Raw genomic sequence first — 19,791 nt, 5'->3', positions numbered from 1 at the left:
AATATCAATTGAATGATAAATGAAGATACAGGTACTTGCATAATATGATTCGAAATAAACGTCACTTGAACAATAAGTGAAGTTAGGGGTACTTGCCTGGTATGCTCAATAACCTTTTACTATAACTCTGCTTATAGCTGCTGGCTACTATCTCCGTCTAACACTTGACTGCACTCCTTGCTACTTGATTCTATAAACAAAATGACTATCTTAATTGACAGAACTAAACTCAATCGACGTAACTATACGTCTTGACATCTACCCGATCGTTTTTAACTAAGCATGGCATTTTAAACTGTAAACAAATAGCATATATATCACGTAACACGTAATCATGGCATTTGTATAACACGTAATCATGTATTTCATATAACACATAAGTTAGATCATTAAAAGATACGTCCTAGGGCGTTCAGAATTAAAATTAGATCAATATTAGCAATTACCGATCAAATACCGACTCAAACTGATATACAAATCAAATGGCATTGCAATACAAAAGAAATTAGGACTTAAAAGTATTTTTATTGGAAGCGCAATATTTTTCTGAGTCTGTATGCGTTCGTTTCGTATTAAACGGACGAACGATTTAATTATTATGAATAAAATAAGAAATAAATAGATTTAAATCAATTAATAATAATATTAATTGATTTTTTTAAATACCAAAATATAATTTTTAAAAGCCTAAAAATAATTTTTAGGAATTATTTGAATTAATTATAAATAATTTACATTTATTTAACTATTTATAAATAAAATTAATTTATTAATTAATTTTTAATCAATTAATTAAATTCATAAATAATTAACTAAAATGAATTATAAATAATTAAATCAAATGGTATTTTTGGAAAATAATTAAAGAAAATAATTTTTAGAATTTAAAATAATTAAATACATAATTTTTAGAATTTTAAAATAATTATTAATTGGTTTTTGAATATAAATAAATGATTTTCAAAAATAGAAAAATAAATTTTGAAAATTAATAAAACATAAAACCCCACAAACAAGTTTTTAAGCTGGGTTTTGGGAAATAAGGATCAAAACCGGGCCAGGGTATTGGGTTTTCGGGTCCTGCATGAACCCTAACTGGGTCGGGTCAAAACCCGCCGGAAACTAGGGTTAAACCCAGAATCCGGTAGGCTTTGCCGGTCTCCGGCCAGCCCAAAAATAATCCAGACGCCCCATGTTTTGATGCCAGCTAGCACTACTTCGTTTATACACTTCAAATATTAACCCAGCAACCATAACCCTTCCCCAGTTCATCTTCCCCGACCATTTAACAGTTAAAATCCGGCGAACTCGTCGGTTTTCCGGCGAGCTGCCCAGCAACCACCAAAATCAACACCATATACCTAAAAACGAAGCTTATAATCACAGTAATCCATTCAGGTATTCACCAACATCAAATCATCAACACAATTAACGAAAAATTTAATCGAAAATTCAACTTCCCAAATCGAATTCGAACTACCAATCTAAGTAATCGTTTGATACGTTTATATATACAAATAAGTTCAAAATCATCTCAGGAATCTATTTAAACTATCAAATCAAACAGAAAATCATCACAGATGAAGTACCCAATTCGAGTTCATATCGACGAAAACAAAAATCGCAGAATACTCAACCTTACGTTGATATGCGGGTATTGACTCGAAGAGGAAGCTCAGGGCTGTGATTTAAGATCAATATCGGAAAGGATAGATTAGAAATCACTAGTCAATCAATCGATTTGGCTCAAGAACGAACCCTAGAACCCTAAATCCCCAATTCTAATTTTCCTGAATTTTGCTTTATTTTTAATAATTTCTGAAATAAAATAAAATAAAATAAAACAATTTCGCTATTTATACTTATAACAAATTATATCCCCAAAATTATTTAAGGGTGTTTTTATCCTTTAATTATAATAATAAGGCCCCAAAATAATAATTACGGGAAATAATTTTAAAAACGATAAAATACAAAATTAATGTCAAAATTCCCCGAAAATTGCGAATAATTTAAAAATACAAAAATAAAGGGTATTTGAAATATGAATAATTTTATAAAAATAAAAACATCGATTTTGTGGGGTTTGTCATCCCGGTGGGGTCCCGGTGGGGTCCCGGTCCGTTGATTTTTGAAAAACGGAAACGATCCCGAAATTACCAGAAAATCCCGAAAACACAAAAATACACTCAAACGCGCATAAAATCAAATAAAGCAGGTATCTTAATAAGAACGCTGAGAAATACGCGTCCCGATTACAGATAAGTTCATATAATTGCAATTTAAACATATTTTAATCAATCGAAAAATTTTCCGGCCCGCACAGAAACACACATAACAGTTATAACATCTCATATCATGGCATTAATCACTTTAAATTTATAAAACACACAATATTTATTTATTTAACATATAATATTCACATAATTTCCCCGGATATTACATCCTTCCCCCCTTAACAGGATTCTGTCCTCAGAATCAGCCTAGGAAAACAAATAAGGATATACTTGGATCGCATTTTGCTTTCCAACTCCCAAGTCGACTCTTCCATCTTGGGATTTCTCCACAAGACTCGCACTAAAGATACAGACTTATTCCTAAGTACTCTTTCTTTCTTATTTTAAATCTGCACTGGTTGTTCTACAAAAGACAAATCTGGCTGGATCTCGATTGGCTCATATTCTATCACATGATTGGAATCAGGAAAATAACGCTTCAACATTGACACGTGGAATACGTTGTGAATATGCTGCATGTGAGGTGGTAACGCTAACTCGTACGCAACTTTTCCCACACGCCTCAAAATCTCAAAAGGGCCAACATAACGCAGACTCAACTTTCCTTTCTTTCCAAATCTTGATAAACCCTTCCAAGGTGAAATCTTCAATAACACTGCTTCTCCAATTTCAAATTCCATATCTTTTCTGGTAGGATCAGCATATTTGTGTTGACGATCCTGAGCTGCTATTAATCTTTTCCGAATGAGTTCTATTTTCTCCTTTGTCCGCTGGATCAATTATGGACCCAAAATCTTTCTCTCACCAACTTCTTCCCAACCTATTGGAGATCTGCATCTTTTTCCGTACAAGGCTTCGTAAGGCGGCATCCCAATACTGGCATGATAGCTGTTGTTATAGGAGAATTCAACCAATGGCAAATGCTCGTCCCAACTCCCTTCAAAATCTAGTGCACATACCCTTAGCATATCTTCAATAGTCTGAATCGTCCTTTCACTTTGACCGCCTGTCTGCGGATGATACGCGGTAATCATGTTCAGCTTCGTTCCGAGACAATCTTGAAAACTACTCCAAAATCTTGAATTAAATCGAGGATCTCTGTCTGAAACTATGGATACGGGAACTCCATGTTGGGTCACAATTTCCTTAAGATATAACCGTACCAATTTATCCATTGAGAATCTTTCGTTGATAGGAAGAAAATGCGCTGACTTCGTCAATCTGTCAATAATAACCCAAATAGCATCATGATTTGCCCTGGTCCTCGGTAATCCAACTACGAAATCCATCGCGATATGCTCCCACTTTCATTCTGGAATGTCCAATGGTTGTATAAGTCCACTAGGCCTTTGATGTTCCGCTTTAACTCGCTGGCAAGTGTTAGGAATATGTGTATTAGTTTGATGATAAGTTAAACAAAACACTTAAGTAGAAATCTAGTGTTTGTAGCCTCAACGGATAAGACCATCTTGGCTATCCGTTGAAGGAGTAGCTTTACTTAGCAATAAGTTTAGTATTGTAACACATTTCATTCTCTGGATTCAAGTTGTAATTCTTAGATGTTGTAGGAAATTATCAGTCATGTTGACTACTAGTGGATATGCAAATAAGAGGGCTAATTGTAAATATTTCATGCCTTGTAATTTTGTATAAGTGAAGAAGTATCAACTGATATTGAAGACCTTCAACGGATAAGAAACAAAGCTTCAACGGATGTCTCTAAAGCTTCAACGGATAATATCCATCAACGGATAAGTGCTTCAATGGATAAAGACTTCAACTGCTAATGCATCAACGGATAAAGCTTTAACGGATAAAGCCTCAATGGATAAGGCATCAACGGATGAAAGCTTCAACGGATGCTTAGTTCAATAGCAGTTGATAGTGACAATTCATAAGCTGACAGAGGCACATGGGTTGACAGAGACAAACTGGAATGTGGCAGCCTCTAGGAGGAATCAAGAAAATGCAGCATTTCCATTCTGGTGCAAACAAGGGAGTATTCAAAGATTAACAGCAAAACCTAAATTGCATTGGATAGAGAAATGAAGAAGAAACATGTGAAGAGCCTTTTAATTGTATTTTACAGTTTTGTCTTCACTTGTAAACTTGGTGATATATATAAACCAAGTAGCAGCTAGTAATTAGATCTGAATTTTCAAGAGCTGTTTAGAAAAATCCAGAGAGAAAATCATCTAGTTTGTACTAGGAAGCAGCTGTGATTTAATTCTTTGAATCACAGATTTTCTGAAATAACACATCTCTGGTGGAACAACAAATCCACCAGAAAAGTTTTTAAGTTCTTTGTGTTCATTGTGTTCTTTACATTTGTGTTTGAATATATATGTCTGTATTAGCTTCAAGCCATTCACACACATTTGCTCACTAAAACACTTAGCCTTAGAAACTACTCAAAACTTGAAAAAGTTTTGAGATTTACATTCAACCCCCCTTCTGTAAATCTCATTTTTAGTCCACTGGGAATAACAATTGGTATCAGAGCAAGCTCTTAACATACAAAGAGTTTAAAGATCTATTCTGCTACATCATGAGTGCACAGAAGAATCCTCTTGCTAGGAAGGATATTGGAATAAAGATTCCAGTCCTGGAAAAAGATAACTATCATCACTGGAAAGTGAAGATGCATTTACATCTTCTTTCTCAAGATGAAAGCTACATCAACTGTATTGAAAATGGTCCTCACATTCCTCACAAAGTGGCCACAGCTGCTACTGCAACAGTTGTTGTTGGACAGTCCATTCCCAAGCCAAAAGCAGAATGGACTATTGAAGACATAGAAGAAATCCGCAAGGACAAGAAAGCCATGAACATTTTGTTTAATGGCTTAGATCAAGATATGTTTGATAATGTCATCAATAGTCAAACTGCAAAGGAAGTTTGGGATACTGTACAAATCATCTGTGAAGGTACTGAGCAGGTTAGAGAGAACAAGATGTAGCTTCTTATTCAACAGTATGAATATTTTCACTTTGAAGAAGGAGAATCATTAAATGATACCTTCAACAGATTTCAGAAACTGTTAAATGGATTGAAGCTGTATGGTAGAGTGTACCAAGTCAAGGATTCCAACTTAAAATTTCTGAGGTCTCTACCAAAGGAATGGAAGCCTATGACTGTCTCTCTAAGAAATTCTCAAGATTATAAGAACTTCACACTTGAAAGATTATATGGAATTTTGAAGACTTATGAACTTGAAATGGAGCAGGATGAGCTGCTGGAAAAGGGAAAGAGAAAAGGAGGAACAGTTGCACTTGTAGCTGACAGTGAGAAAATTGAAGCCAGGAATGAGGAGAAGACAATGCCAAGTCTCAAAATTGGCACATGCAAATCAGAATCAAGCAAGGGTAAAGAGCAAGTAGCTGAGGATGAAGATAATTCCAGTCATGATGACTCTGATGATGTTGATGAACATCTGGCTTTTCTGTCCAGGAGGTTTGCAAAGATGAAGTTTAGGAAAAATACAAAATTCACTAAGCCAAACAAAAACATGGTGGCCAAATCTAAGTTCAAATGTTATAACTGTGGCATTAGTGGACACTTTGCAAGTGAGTGTAGGAAGCCAACCTCTGATAAGAAGAAATTTGAGCAAGTTGATTACAAAAAGAAGTATTTTGATTTGCTCAAACAAAAGGAAAGAGCTTTTCTCACTCAAGATGATTGGGCAGCAGATGGAGTCAATGAAGATGATGATATGGAATATGTCAATCTAGCCCTGATGGCTAATTCTGATGAAAATGAAACTAGTTCATCAAGCAACCAGGTAATTACTACTGATCTCTCTCAGCTTTCTAAAAATGAATGCAATGAAGCCATAAATGATATGTCCAATGAATTATATCACTTGCGAGTTTCCCTTAAATCACTAGCCAAAGAAAACACTAGGATCAAAGAGAATAATGTGTTTTTAAGTGATAGGAATGCTGTGTTAGAGGATCAGGTAATTGAGCTTGAAAAGATTAAACTTAAATGCTTGACTGTTGAGAGTGAACTAGAAGAAGCTGTTAAGAAAGTAGAAATTCTTTCTAAACAGTTAGAGAGTGAGCAAGAGGTAATCAAGGCCTGGAAAACATCTAGGGATGTTAGTGTTCAGATTGCCAAGGTTCAGGGAATTGAATCATTCTGTGAGGATGCCTGGAAGAAAAACAAAAAGGAGTTAGAATTAATTGATGGATTGTCAACGGATTTGGAATCAACGGATGATGAAAGTTATCCGTTGAAGGAAGAAAAAGAGCATCCGTTGAAGGCTCATCAATTAAAACAGGTAAGTAATTTCAAAAATAAAAATCTCAATAAGAAGGATGGTTCAACTTTCAAGAACTTTGTCAAAGAAGGAGCCAGCACATCCAAAGATGTCCGTAAGGTGAATATAGGACACATGACTTTAGATCAGCTGAAAAATAGGCTTAAGTTGGTTGAGGATAAAAAGGAAACTAAAAGAAAATCTAAAAGAAATGGGAAGGTAGGGATTAATAAACATAACAATTACACACCTGATAGGTATGCTCCTAGAAAAAGCTGTGTGCATTGTAAAAGTGTTAATCATCTATCTGATAACTGCAAATCTGTCAAAAATGCTCCCATGCCTTCAAATCCCTCCATGCCTAACATGTCTATGTCACCTCTGCATGATATGCCTGTTATGTCTCATCAGAATCCCCATGCACACTTTGCAAACATGCCATATATTAATAATCCTTATTTTACTGCATTTAGTATGCCTCAAATGCCATACAATATGCCTATGTGGAATAATATGTTTGCATAATCTATGCCTTATCAAATTTAATCAAATGTGCTAAATGATTCTGTGACTAACCCTACACTTCAATCAACCACATCTGAGACCAAGGTTGACCCAATGTTACCTAAGTCAAAAGATGCAGGAGGAATGAAGTCTAGGAAAAAGACTAACAAGGCTGGACCCAAGGAAACTTGGGTACCAAAATCAACTTGATTGATTTTGTTGTGTGCAGGGAAAAAGAAGGAATCTTTGGTACTTGGACAGTGGCTGTTCAAGACACATGACAGAAGATTTCACCCTGCTCACAGAGTTTAAGGAGAGAGCTGGCCCTAGCATAATCTTTAGAGATGACAGCAAAGGATTCACTATGGGATATGGCTTGATTTCAAAAGAAAATGTCATCATTGATGAAGTTGCATTGGTTGATGTTCTCAAACACAACTTATTGAGCATCAGTCAATTATGTGACAGAGGGAATACTGTTTCCTTCAATTCTGAAGCCTGTATTGTCACAAGTAAGAAGGACAAGAAAGTGGTTCTAACTGGAGTTAGAAAAGGGAATGTGTATTTAGCTGACTTCAACTCTACAGATGCAGAATCTATTACTTGTCTTCTCAGCAAAGCAAGTTCAGTTGAAAGTTGGCTATGGCACAAGAAGCTGTCCCATTTGAATTTCAAGACAATGAATGATCTAGTCAAAAAGGACTTAGTTAGAGGAATGCCTCTAGTAGAATTCACAAGGGATGGACTGTGTGATGTTTGTCAGAAAGGAAAACAAAAGAAAGTATCATTCAGTAAGAAGCTTGAATCTGCAATTGATGAACCATTACAACTGCTACACATGGATCTCTTTGGACCAGTCAATGTATTGTCAATTTCAAGGAAAAGATATTGCCTAGTGATTGTAGATGATTTCTCAAAGTTTTCATTTGTTTATTTTCTTGGATCAAAGGATGAAGCTAGTGAAATCATTATCAATCATATCAAGCAAGTCAACAATCATCCTGATTTCAAAGTAAGGAATATTAGGAGTGACAATGGAACCGAGTTCAAGAATTCAACCATGAAGTTGTTCTGTGAAGAAAATGGGATCATGCATGAGTTCTCAGCTCCAAGGACCCCACAACAAAATGGTGTGGTGGAAAGGAAGAACAGATCACTAATTGAAGCTGCAAGGACAATGCTTGAAGAGTCAAAACTCCCAACTTACTTTTGGGTTGAGGCTGTTAACTGTGCATGTTACACTCAGAATATTTCTCTAATCAATCAGGCAAAAGGCATGACTCCCTATCAATCATTCAAGAGAAGAAAACCAACTTTAAACTTTCTGCATGTCTTTGGTTGCAAATGTTACATCTTAAGGAATCAATCTGATCACAAAGGGAAGTTTGATGCAAAGGCTGATGAAGGAATATTTGTTGGTTATTCTGCTGGAAAATCATATAGGGTCTACAATCTAAGAACCAACATTGTCATGGAATATGTGCATGTTGTGTTTGATGATAAAAAGATTGATGGACTAACATATGAGGGACATCATGAAGGACTCAAATTTGACAATATTGAGATATATTGTGATGATAGTGAAGATGAGAATGATGAAGAAGGCATCTCAAGAAGAATTCAAAATCTGCCTTTGGATAATGCACATAATGCTGCATCCGTTGAAAGTCATAATTCAGCTTCCGTTGAAAGAAGCAATGCAGCATCCGTTGAAAGACAAAGTGCTTCATCCGTTGAAGTTCATAATGAAGCATCCGTTGATCACAGTCTGTCAACGGATAATCAATTCACTTCATCAGTTGATAGAGCTCCCAAATCCTTTCAAAGGATCAGCAACTCAGGGGGAGTTTCAACCAATCAACATTCCATCACACATCATGACAATACTGAGGCAACCTCATCTAGAACTAATCTACCACCTCAAAGGAAATGGACCAAGAATCACCCTTTTGAACTGATCATTGGTGATGCTACATCTAAAGTGTAAACTAGAAGGGCTACTCAAGATGAATGTCTGTATAGTAGCTTTCTATCACAGGAGGAACCTAAGAGAGTAGAAGAAGCTCTATTGGATCCAGATTGGATTTTAGCAATGCAAGAGGAGCTAAACCGATTTGAGAGGAACAAAGTATGGAAGCTGGTACCCAAGCCAAAGAACAAGAGTTCTATTGACACAAAATGGGTATTCATAAACAAGATGGATGAAAATGGCATTGTCATAAGGAATAAAGCCAGATTGGTTGCTAAAGGCTATTCTCAACTAGAGGGAATAGATTTTGATGAAATATTTGCTCCAGTTGCCAGACTTGAAGCCATCAGAATCTTTCTAGCCTATGCAGCCCATGCCAATTTCAAAGTCTATCAAATGGATGTCAAGAGTGCATTTCTAAATGGGGAATTGGAGGAAGAAGTTTATGTAAGCCAACCTCCAGGATTTGAAGATCCAAACTTTCCAGACTATGTGTATTATCTGTTGAAAGCACTCTATGGACTAAAGCAAGCACCTAGAGCCTGGTATGAGACTTTGTCAAAATTTCTTCTAGATAATCACTTCACAAGAGGTACTGTTGACAAAACTCTTTTCTTTAGAAATGTTAATGGCTCTACAATACTTGTTCAAATTTATGTAGATGATATTATATTTGGATCTACAGATGATAAGCTTTGTAAAAAGTTTGCTAAGTTAATGCAAAGTAAATATGAAATGAGCATGATGGGAGAGCTAACTTATTTTCTTGGTTTACAAGTTAAACAAGTTAGTGTTGGAATTTTCATTAGTCAAACTAAATATATTTATGATCTTTTAAAGAAGTTTGACTTAATGGACTGTTCATCTGCAAAAACTCCCATGGCCACTGCCACCAAGCTTGAATTAAACAAGGCTGAAAAGTCTGTGGACATTTCAAGTTATAGAGGCATGGTTGGCTCACTTTTATACTTAACTGCTAGTAGACCTGATATAATGTTTTCTACATGTCTCTGTGCTAGATTTCAAGCTGACCCTAAAGAATCTCACTTAGTGGCTATTAAAAGAATCTTCAGATATCTCAAAGGGACTCCAAATCTAGGAATTTGGTACCCTAGAGAGTCTGGTTTTGATCTAATTGGCTACTCAGATGTAGATTATGCAGGCTGCAAAATAGACAGGAAAAGCACAACTGGAACCTGTCAATTTCTAGGGAACAAGCTTGTGTCATGGTTCAGCAAGAAGCAAAATTTTGTTTCTACATCAACAGCTGAAGCTGAGTACATTGCTACTGGTAGTTGCTGTGCACAAATACTATGGATGAGGAATCAACTATTTGACTATGGACTAACTGTTGACAAAATTCCTATATTCTGTGACAACACAAGTGCCATTGCCATTACTGAAAATCCAGTGCAGCACTCAAGAACCAAGCACATTGACATAAAGTACCACTTCATTAGGGAACATGTGATGAAAGGTACAGTGGAACTTCATTTTGTTCCAAGTGAAAAGCAGATTGCAGACATATTTACTAAGCCACTTGATGAATCAATATTCACAAGATTAGTAAGTGAGCTAGGTATGCTTAATTATTCATAAATTTATGTCCTCTTTATAATCTGCCTTGAAGCCTGAAATGAATTTGCTGCAAGAACAAAGTTGGCTTTAAGTAAAAATTATTCTATCAATGGATATTCCCTATCCGTTGAAAGCCAAAATTGTTCTATCAACGGATGTTCATTATCCGTTGAAAGACAAATACATTTCTGGTAATTTTATCCCTCAACGGATAAAATAGTGTTGATCATCAACGGATAACTATTTACCTTATCCGTTGAAGTGTCACATCAGTTACTTTAAGTGAGTCACAACCGTTGATTCTTTTACTTAACCGTTGATACAGATATACACTGTTGTATGTATTTGTATTAAAGGCATTTTTCAGAATTTCTACAGCTTTCTTTACTCTTAAACGGCTGTAATTTATTTGAAAGTATCAATTAATCATTTTATTTATGTTTTAATTCAAGAAATTATAAAAGCCAATTGAATTCTTATTTTCACTTTACGCTTTCTTGCAATTTTTATTCTCCTTCTCTCTCAAAACTCTCAAGTTTTTCTCTGCAACCTCTACTCACAACAATGGCACCAGTAGTCAAAATTATGTCTCAGTCTGGATTTGTTTATGAAAAGAACAATTTCGTAGCCTTGGTTGAAAAGAATGAAGCCCATACTAACTATCACAAGATGATGGACTTCATCAAAAACTGCAAACTAAGCTATGCAATGCTGGAAGCCCCAACCATTTACTGTGAGGTAATTGAGGAGATTTGGACAACTGCAGAGTTCAACTCAACAGATATGACTATTGCCTTCTCTCTCAAAGGTAAGGATTATTGCATTAACTGTGATGATATACAGTCTTGCTTTAAGTTTCCTGAGAATAATGCCATGACACCACACACTGATAAAGATGTATCTGCTATGTTAGATTCCATAGGCTATGCTTTTGATTCTGCTAGTTTAGGTAGTATTAGAAGGAAGAGCCTTAGGAAAGAATGGAGTTTTCTTGGAGATGCCTTTATCAAGGTTTTCTCTGAGAAGATTAGAAATTTTGATGCCATAACTTCATCTCTTGTTAATATGCTCTATATGCTAGTTTCTGATAGGTACTTTAATTTTAGCTACTATGTCATGCTAGAATTAGGTTCCAGGTTAGGTAACAAAGCTAATAGATCACATAACATCTACTATGCTAGATTCTTTATGTTATTGGCAAACCATATTGCTGAAGGACTGGTTATATCTAATGAGAGCAATAAACTCAAATGCTGGGCACAAGAGAAAAGGGTCCTTGCAGACCTTTTGAGAATCAACCTCAACAGCCAGGTGCCATTGGTATATTTGCTAATCATTAATGCACCACAGGTAAGTGAGATAAACACTTCAATAACTCCTACTGTTTCCAACCCCACTGTTTCTTTGCCTTCAAGTGTGGCAATGGAATCTGTGTCTCTGTCCAAACAGGTTCCTACAAAAGCCACCAAAACTAAAATTTCAAAACACAAGTCAAAGAAAACCACCTCTGTTGTTTCTCAAAAGACAACAGTTGTAACAACTACCATAAACCCTGAAGGGAGTGAACAGGGTGTGAGTGGTGAGGGGAGGGGTGAACATCAAGAAACCCCCCAGGATAAGGTGGGAGAGGTGAGTGGTACCCCAGCCAGCCAAGCCACAGTCTCTCAAAAGACTGTGGTGGTTCAAAAGGAGTCAAACACATCCCTAGTTGCATCCTCCCAAAAGGTTGCAGCTATTGAAAATAATCCCCAACCAGGGACACAGAACAAAAGAGGGAGGGACACTGGAGCCACACATTCACCAATCAAAGCCTTTTCAAGGAAGAAGAAGGCCAAGACCCTAGTTTCCACACAGGGGGCACACACAACACAGATACATCCACCTGTATCTTTGCCTTCTCAAATTCAGCTTGATGTGACACCAGCAAATGTGGAGTCACCGCCCCATTCTCTCATAATAGAAACACATCAATCATCAAACTCTCCATCACCCTCTCTGGATATGGATATGATATTCACATCAATTCCTGATTCTCCCACCTTACAACTCAGGGAGGAGCCCCACTCAAAACCTGATGATCATCATCTTTTAGATGATTTGTTGGATCATCAGCCAATTCTTTCAGATATGGTTGAAGAATCTGTGTCACCTCACTTAAAATCAATTCACACAGATTCAACAATTATGTCACTTTCAATATCTACATCTTTTCCTTCTTCAACAGATATCTCTCATCCGTTGACAAGTGGTTGTTCTTCGATGGATAAGCTTAACAGCAGTTATCCGTTGATATCACCAGTTTCCACTTCAACGGATACTCCCTATCCGTTGATGGTCTCTACTCAAATAACAGAAACAATTCCAACTGTAGAGGACATGGTTACTATACAATCACTTTTAGGTTTGAGGGAAGGGAGTGATAACTTGAGTTGTAACGCCCCCAAATCCGGGGTCAGGGGATTTGGTCGTCACGATGAAACCTCAATCCAAAATAACCTGTTAAATCAAATAATAAATGCCAGCGGAAGATATTTATCATAAATGACCCCAAACTAATCCAAGATCTTTTAAGGTTACAGTTCTAGAAACAAGAAATCCAAATTCCACAAATAAATTTTTCTCACTTTCTTTTAAAACTCTTTTCAATAAATTCCAACTCAAAACTAAACCCACTAGTATAACTTCGAAATGAAGTATACTAGGCCCAAATAAAATATACAACTATATATAATATAATATAAACAACTTTACACAATAAAACTTACACTAGTCCGCAAACCCTGGACCAACCACCTTCCAAAAGCTTCTTCTTTGCTTCCTCGAATTATGTAGCTAAACAGCGCAAGCTAATCCTCACTGGAGGTTAAATTTAAAAACAGGCAAGTATGAGCGGAAGAAATGCTCAGCAAGTTCATTATGACATATATATGGTCTTTTGATATAAAACCGACATCTGCAATAGCGCAGAACATTTAAAAATCAAAATTGTTGATCCAGAAAATTTAGTTAAGGAATCCCAGAATTGATTCCTTCTCTGTATTCAAAATCCTTTTGATATTTTCCAGCGACGTGCTTCAGCAATACTTTGAATCATAACGAGAATAAAACTCGTAAAACAGTGTTTACGGAAATATCGTAAACCACAATAACAAGAACCAATGATTATGGATTTAATCATAAACTTTACTCCAAAACCGAACTCTTGAAATTAATACTTATTTTGCTGTCATATCAAATTAGATATTAATACGAACTTTGATGCTCACAACCTACCTGCGCTAAAATAGGGAAGTCAACATCAATCATCTGCATTAATACCACCTTTGATATTTAACAACTTAAATATCAACATCAATCAGAATTTGAATCAAAACTGCATTCCACCTTTATTCAAAACCAAAACAGTTGATAAATCATACCTTATAAGATTATCAAAAGCAATATAATAATTTAGATTGGAATCCTCGAACGACGGTGTGTTGCCGCCGGTGATCAGCCGCGGAGCAACACCGGTATGCCGAAGCATATCCAACTAAACAAAGGGGCACCCAAGGCACATATCGGCCTAGCAAGGTGTTATATCCTGTATAACACATAGCTCACACTGGACCGCCGCCACGGCCTCTTACGCAACCATCCAATCTTAAAAACATTTTATTGAAATGGGGTCATAATAATCGACACCCGACATAATTTTATTCGCCCAATTCTTGGGTAGGAATATTCGCAACCAAATCACTTTTATCAAAATCCAAAACATTTATAAATCCGATAATTGGATAAGTAAAATCACTTGACTATTCTGAACATAGAATAACAGATGAGTATTTGCATAAACATAATTATTTAATCCAGCGATATGTAAAACATCTATCTATCTTGAACTGAGAATAGGGAAAGCAATACTTGCATGATAAGATTTAAAATAGATATCACTTGAACAATAAGTGATGATAGGGATACTTGCATAATATGAATCAAATTAAACGTCACTTGAATGATAAGTGAGGTTAGGGTGCTTGCCTTTGAGTTTTTAGCAGTTAGTCACACTCGCAAAGACGCATCTATTCTGACATTCTGTCTCAAAACATCACCGTCCTTCTTTTCAACACTTTACTGATATACTGCTCATGCAATTGCTAGAAGCCAGATATCCAATACCATTCCATTTCATTCTTTATCCAACGTCTTGTCTTGATCAACTCGAGAGATCCACATCTATAATTAAAAGATATAGCTTTAATTGTCTAATCGATAATCACTCGATGAACTGCGCGTCAAAATCCTATCGTCTACCCATACGATAGCCCACACATAATTATATCAGCCAAACACAGGAATCTTGACCCACATATGCACATAATTCACATAGCACATAAGCACATAACTCATATATCACATAATTCATATCACATAAGACTCAGTTCATCAGAAAGGTCGACTCGGTACGTTTAAAACTGAAATCGGGTCAAAAATATGATTTTTCGATCAATAATCGACTCAGAATAACTTGTAAAACAAATGACCTTTCGAAACAAAAAGGATTTGGGTCTCGAAAGTATTTTTAATGAAAGCGGAATATTTTTCTGAGTCTGTACGCGTTCGTTTCGTATTAAACGGACGAACGGTTTATTTATTATGAATTTTTGAATATTTTTCGGAATAAAAACATTCACCGAATCATTTTATAACTAAATAATAGGGCTCGAACACTCGAAAATAATTTTATAAGAATTATTGAGCTTGAAAAATAATTTAAAATAATATTTTAAAGCTCGAACTATTTTTTCAGAATTTTTAAATCATAAGAAATAATTAACTCGAATTAAATAATCAATTAAAATTCATTAACTAAATAATTTGGATTTATTTTCGAATAAGAATAAAAATAATAATCTTCAGAACTAAAAATAATATTTTCTTGAAAATCGGACAGCACCTCCTCTATTTCTCGGACTGCCAGTCGATATCATATCGACACAACCAACAACAATCAACACAATAATTTATATTTACGCATATAAACACTCCAGAAATGAATAACACGGCCACCTGAACCAAAACTCGGACCAAAAGTGACTTCTCCAACAATTTCTAAAAATTATGAAATAAATATATAAACACTAACATGCTATAATATACATAAGTACGAAGGCGAAATTTCGGAATCGTTACCCAAAATAAATTCTGATCACCCCGAAGAGAAAATCTGATGTCCGGAAAATATCTCCAGAAAAATCCGAAATTAATAGCAATAGATATATACACGCTGAGATGCCATGTGGAGTAATCACCGCCTCTAAACTCTTTTTCTACGCCCCGAAAATAAATTAAAACGGAAATATAACGGAAATATGCCCTGCAAATTTTCTTCTTAAAACCTTGCAATATATATACCTATGCGTAGGTATCGAAACGCTGATCGTTTATATATATAATAATTGAAATTTGGATGAACGGTTTGTAAGATATGAATTTTTGAAAATTAAAAAGTATATACAGAGGAGATAGAAGTGAAGCAGAGAAGAGAGAGACAGGGGGTGGGGGTCTGATGCGTAGGGAAATAAGGGGGGGTTTTGTTTACAGGGGTGGCAGGTGGGGGTGGTGGCCTCCTGCCACGTTTTCTCATTATTATTATTTTTTTTTTTTTTTTTTTTTTAACAGATCACAGCAACATATCCTTATTTATATCTGAAAATTTTGTTTTGCCCCGCATTTCTCAACTTATAGAATAAACGCGCCGGTAAATAAAATCAGAAAATTACCAAACAAATTCTAAAATTCTCAGAATAATTAAAAACTAATAAAATAAAATTTTTATAATTTTTAAAGCATTTTTGACTTGCGCGTTATACCCGCATTACACAATTTAACGAACCGAGCTGCACTTGAAACAAATTCAGAAAATCACAAAAATAGTCTTAAAATATTACAAATATCCCGAAGTTTATAAAAACATAAATTTCGTAATTTTAGAACAATTTTTGAAACGCAATTTATACCCGCTTTTATCAATTAAACGATTCAACGCGCGGTTAAAATTAATCCTAAAAATTCCCAAAATAATTTTGAAATTCTCAGAATATTTCAAACTTCAATAAATATGAGTTTCATAATTTTTGAAGAATTTTGGAATTAAATACGAATTTTACAAATAAATGAAATCTAAAAATCATACAGGGCTAAATAATTGATGAAATATTGATTTCTAAATTTTATAAAATCCCAAATATAATTATTGTAATTATAAAACCATAAAAACAATTTTAGAGACAATCCAAGTATTTATGCAAATAAATATCCGAAAATAGATTACTTAGCTGCTAAGTAACTATAAAAATGATACAATTTAATACCATATTTGAATAATCATCAAAACCGGGATTTTTATAAAATACTATATACGAAAATAACGTAAAAATATCTCGTCTCCCGAAAATACGGGTTTTATTGATTACCGAAATAACTATCGTATCGAAAATATTGCGCCGAGCCGCGCACGGGTCAAACCGTAATCCGGATCGAAAAAGTTAAAACACGGAAAATGTCCGGAATTATCAGATTAGGTTAGGAAGGAGTTTTCGGAAGAGTTTCGGGTTGTAAAAACGCGAAAACGGTTGAAGTCGGATGATTCCCGGCTTTATAAAATAATTTTGGTAATTATTCAGAAAATATTTAATAATACATAAATCATTATAAAATCATATAACACTCCAAAAATTACCAGAAAAATATCACAATTATCTATATTTTATTCTGGACATATAAAAATTCAAATACTCAAATAATATCACGTATAAACATCCAAACATCAATTCCACTTATCAGATAATTCACCAAAATTCACATAAAATCACATAAATAATTCCAAATAATAATAATGATAATATCTGAAAATATGGGATATTACAATCTACCCACCTTATAAGGATTCCGTCCTCGGAATCAGCAGAAGAAAGCACTAAGGGTTTTCTAACCAACTTTCCATTCCCAAATAATTCCAGTTTTCCATAATCTCAAATAAATCTTGTATTCTTTGTATGATAAAACTTTTATAGGAGCTTCACTGTGTACCACTGTTCCGTCTACATCCTTTGACCAATTCTTCAATAGAATCACTTTTTACTGATCGCGAGAAAGAAAAATAGAGAGAAAGATAGAGAGAAGAAAATAAAGATAGATAAAGAGAGAAATAAAGAAACAGATTGACTTCGGTATATGCCACTCATATTTTAATCGCATTGCAGTCCACTGTCGTCCTTCGTAATTTCATCGCATCGCCTTACTTTGACTTGAACAGGATACTCAACTTAACTTGATTGGCATACCTTCGAATATTTGGAATGATAAAATCATAGAATTTCAAAAAGAAGAGACTTTGACACCATGACGGAACCAAAATCTGAATTTGAGAAAAAGTACTGAGAGATCAATATGATCAAACGAACTTGGTACTGCGTGTCCAAATTAAGACACTACTAAAGGTTGTTAACCTTCATGTATTCACAACACACACAAGTGATGGCGTCCCATCCAACTCCTATCACACAGACAGGTATACCTTGTGTCCCCTATAGTTAGAGTTGTTCATCTCAGTCAAAATAAAAGATTATCAAAAGAATCCAAAATCAAATGAATAAAAGTGGAAAGATTTCAAAGCTGATATTTCTGAAGAAAATGAAATCCATAGAACAAAAATTTTGACACCAAATGAGCAAGTGGTGTCACATCACCAAGAAACTATCCACCAGATAAGAAAAGTGGAAGTTCAATATCACAACTTGACAGAGCTATCAAAACCTGAACAATAGGCTTCATGATAACCTCTGGCACATTTAAAACACAGTTATGATTGAAAATGAGTGTTAGGGAATATATCCTCTAACAGATATCCCTTTCTGAGAGAAGCCAAAAGAAATTATAGAAAGAGAAGGTATTGCCAAAGTCTTAATATTTATCTTCAATTTGAACTATCCTGTTGACTCGTCGTCCGATTCTAGACACTTCTTCATGTTTTAAGGATATCGATAATCTTCATCGTCGTCAAATCGTAGTCTCGAAAGATTCCACAATAGAAGTTTTGCAACTGCCAGGAGTTCCATCCAGCTCAGCACAACCATCTCAAACGAATACGCCTTATCTTAACTTACTCGTTGGTACTATATCCGATAGTCCAACAGGAACTCGATATGAGCTCAAACGTCCTCACATAGCTATACACACTCCTACACACTCTCGTTTCTAGTTTACTATAACCTCAGCTCTGATACCAACCTGTAACGCCCCCAAATCCGGGGTCAGGGGATTTGGTCGTCACGATGAAACCTCAATCCAAAATAACCTGTTAAATCAAATAATAAATGCCAGCGGAAGATATTTATCATAAATGACCCCAAACTAATCCAAGATCTTTTAAGGTTACAGTTCTAGAAACAAGAAATCCAAATTCCACAAATAAATTTTTCTCACTTTCTTTTAAAACTCTTTTCAATAAATTCCAACTCAAAACTAAACCCACTAGTATAACTTCGAAATGAAGTATACTAGGCCCAAATAAAATATACAACTATATATAATATAATATAAACAACTTTACACAATAAAACTTACACTAGTCCGCAAACCCTGGACCAACCACCTTCCAAAAGCTTCTTCTTTGCTTCCTCGAATTATGTAGCTAAACAGCGCAAGCTAATCCTCACTGGAGGTTAAATTTAAAAACAGGCAAGTATGAGCGGAAGAAATGCTCAGCAAGTTCATTATGACATATATATGGTCTTTTGATATAAAACCGACATCTGCAATAGCGCAGAACATTTAAAAATCAAAATTGTTGATCCAGAAAATTTAGTTAAGGAATCCCAGAATTGATTCCTTCTCTGTATTCAAAATCCTTTTGATATTTTCCAGCGACGTGCTTCAGCAATACTTTGAATCATAACGAGAATAAAACTCGTAAAACAGTGTTTACGGAAATATCGTAAACCACAATAACAAGAACCAATGATTATGGATTTAATCATAAACTTTACTCCAAAACCGAACTCTTGAAATTAATACTTATTTTGCTGTCATATCAAATTAGATATTAATACGAACTTTGATGCTCACAACCTACCTGCGCTAAAATAGGGAAGTCAACATCAATCATCTGCATTAATACCACCTTTGATATTTAACAACTTAAATATCAACATCAATCAGAATTTGAATCAAAACTGCATTCCACCTTTATTCAAAAC

The sequence above is a fragment of the Apium graveolens genome, chromosome 6 (genome assembly GCF_009905375.1).
Source record: "Apium graveolens cultivar Ventura chromosome 6, ASM990537v1, whole genome shotgun sequence".
Classification (NCBI taxonomy): domain Eukaryota; kingdom Viridiplantae; phylum Streptophyta; class Magnoliopsida; order Apiales; family Apiaceae; genus Apium; species Apium graveolens.
This window is presented reverse-complemented; position numbering follows the sequence as displayed.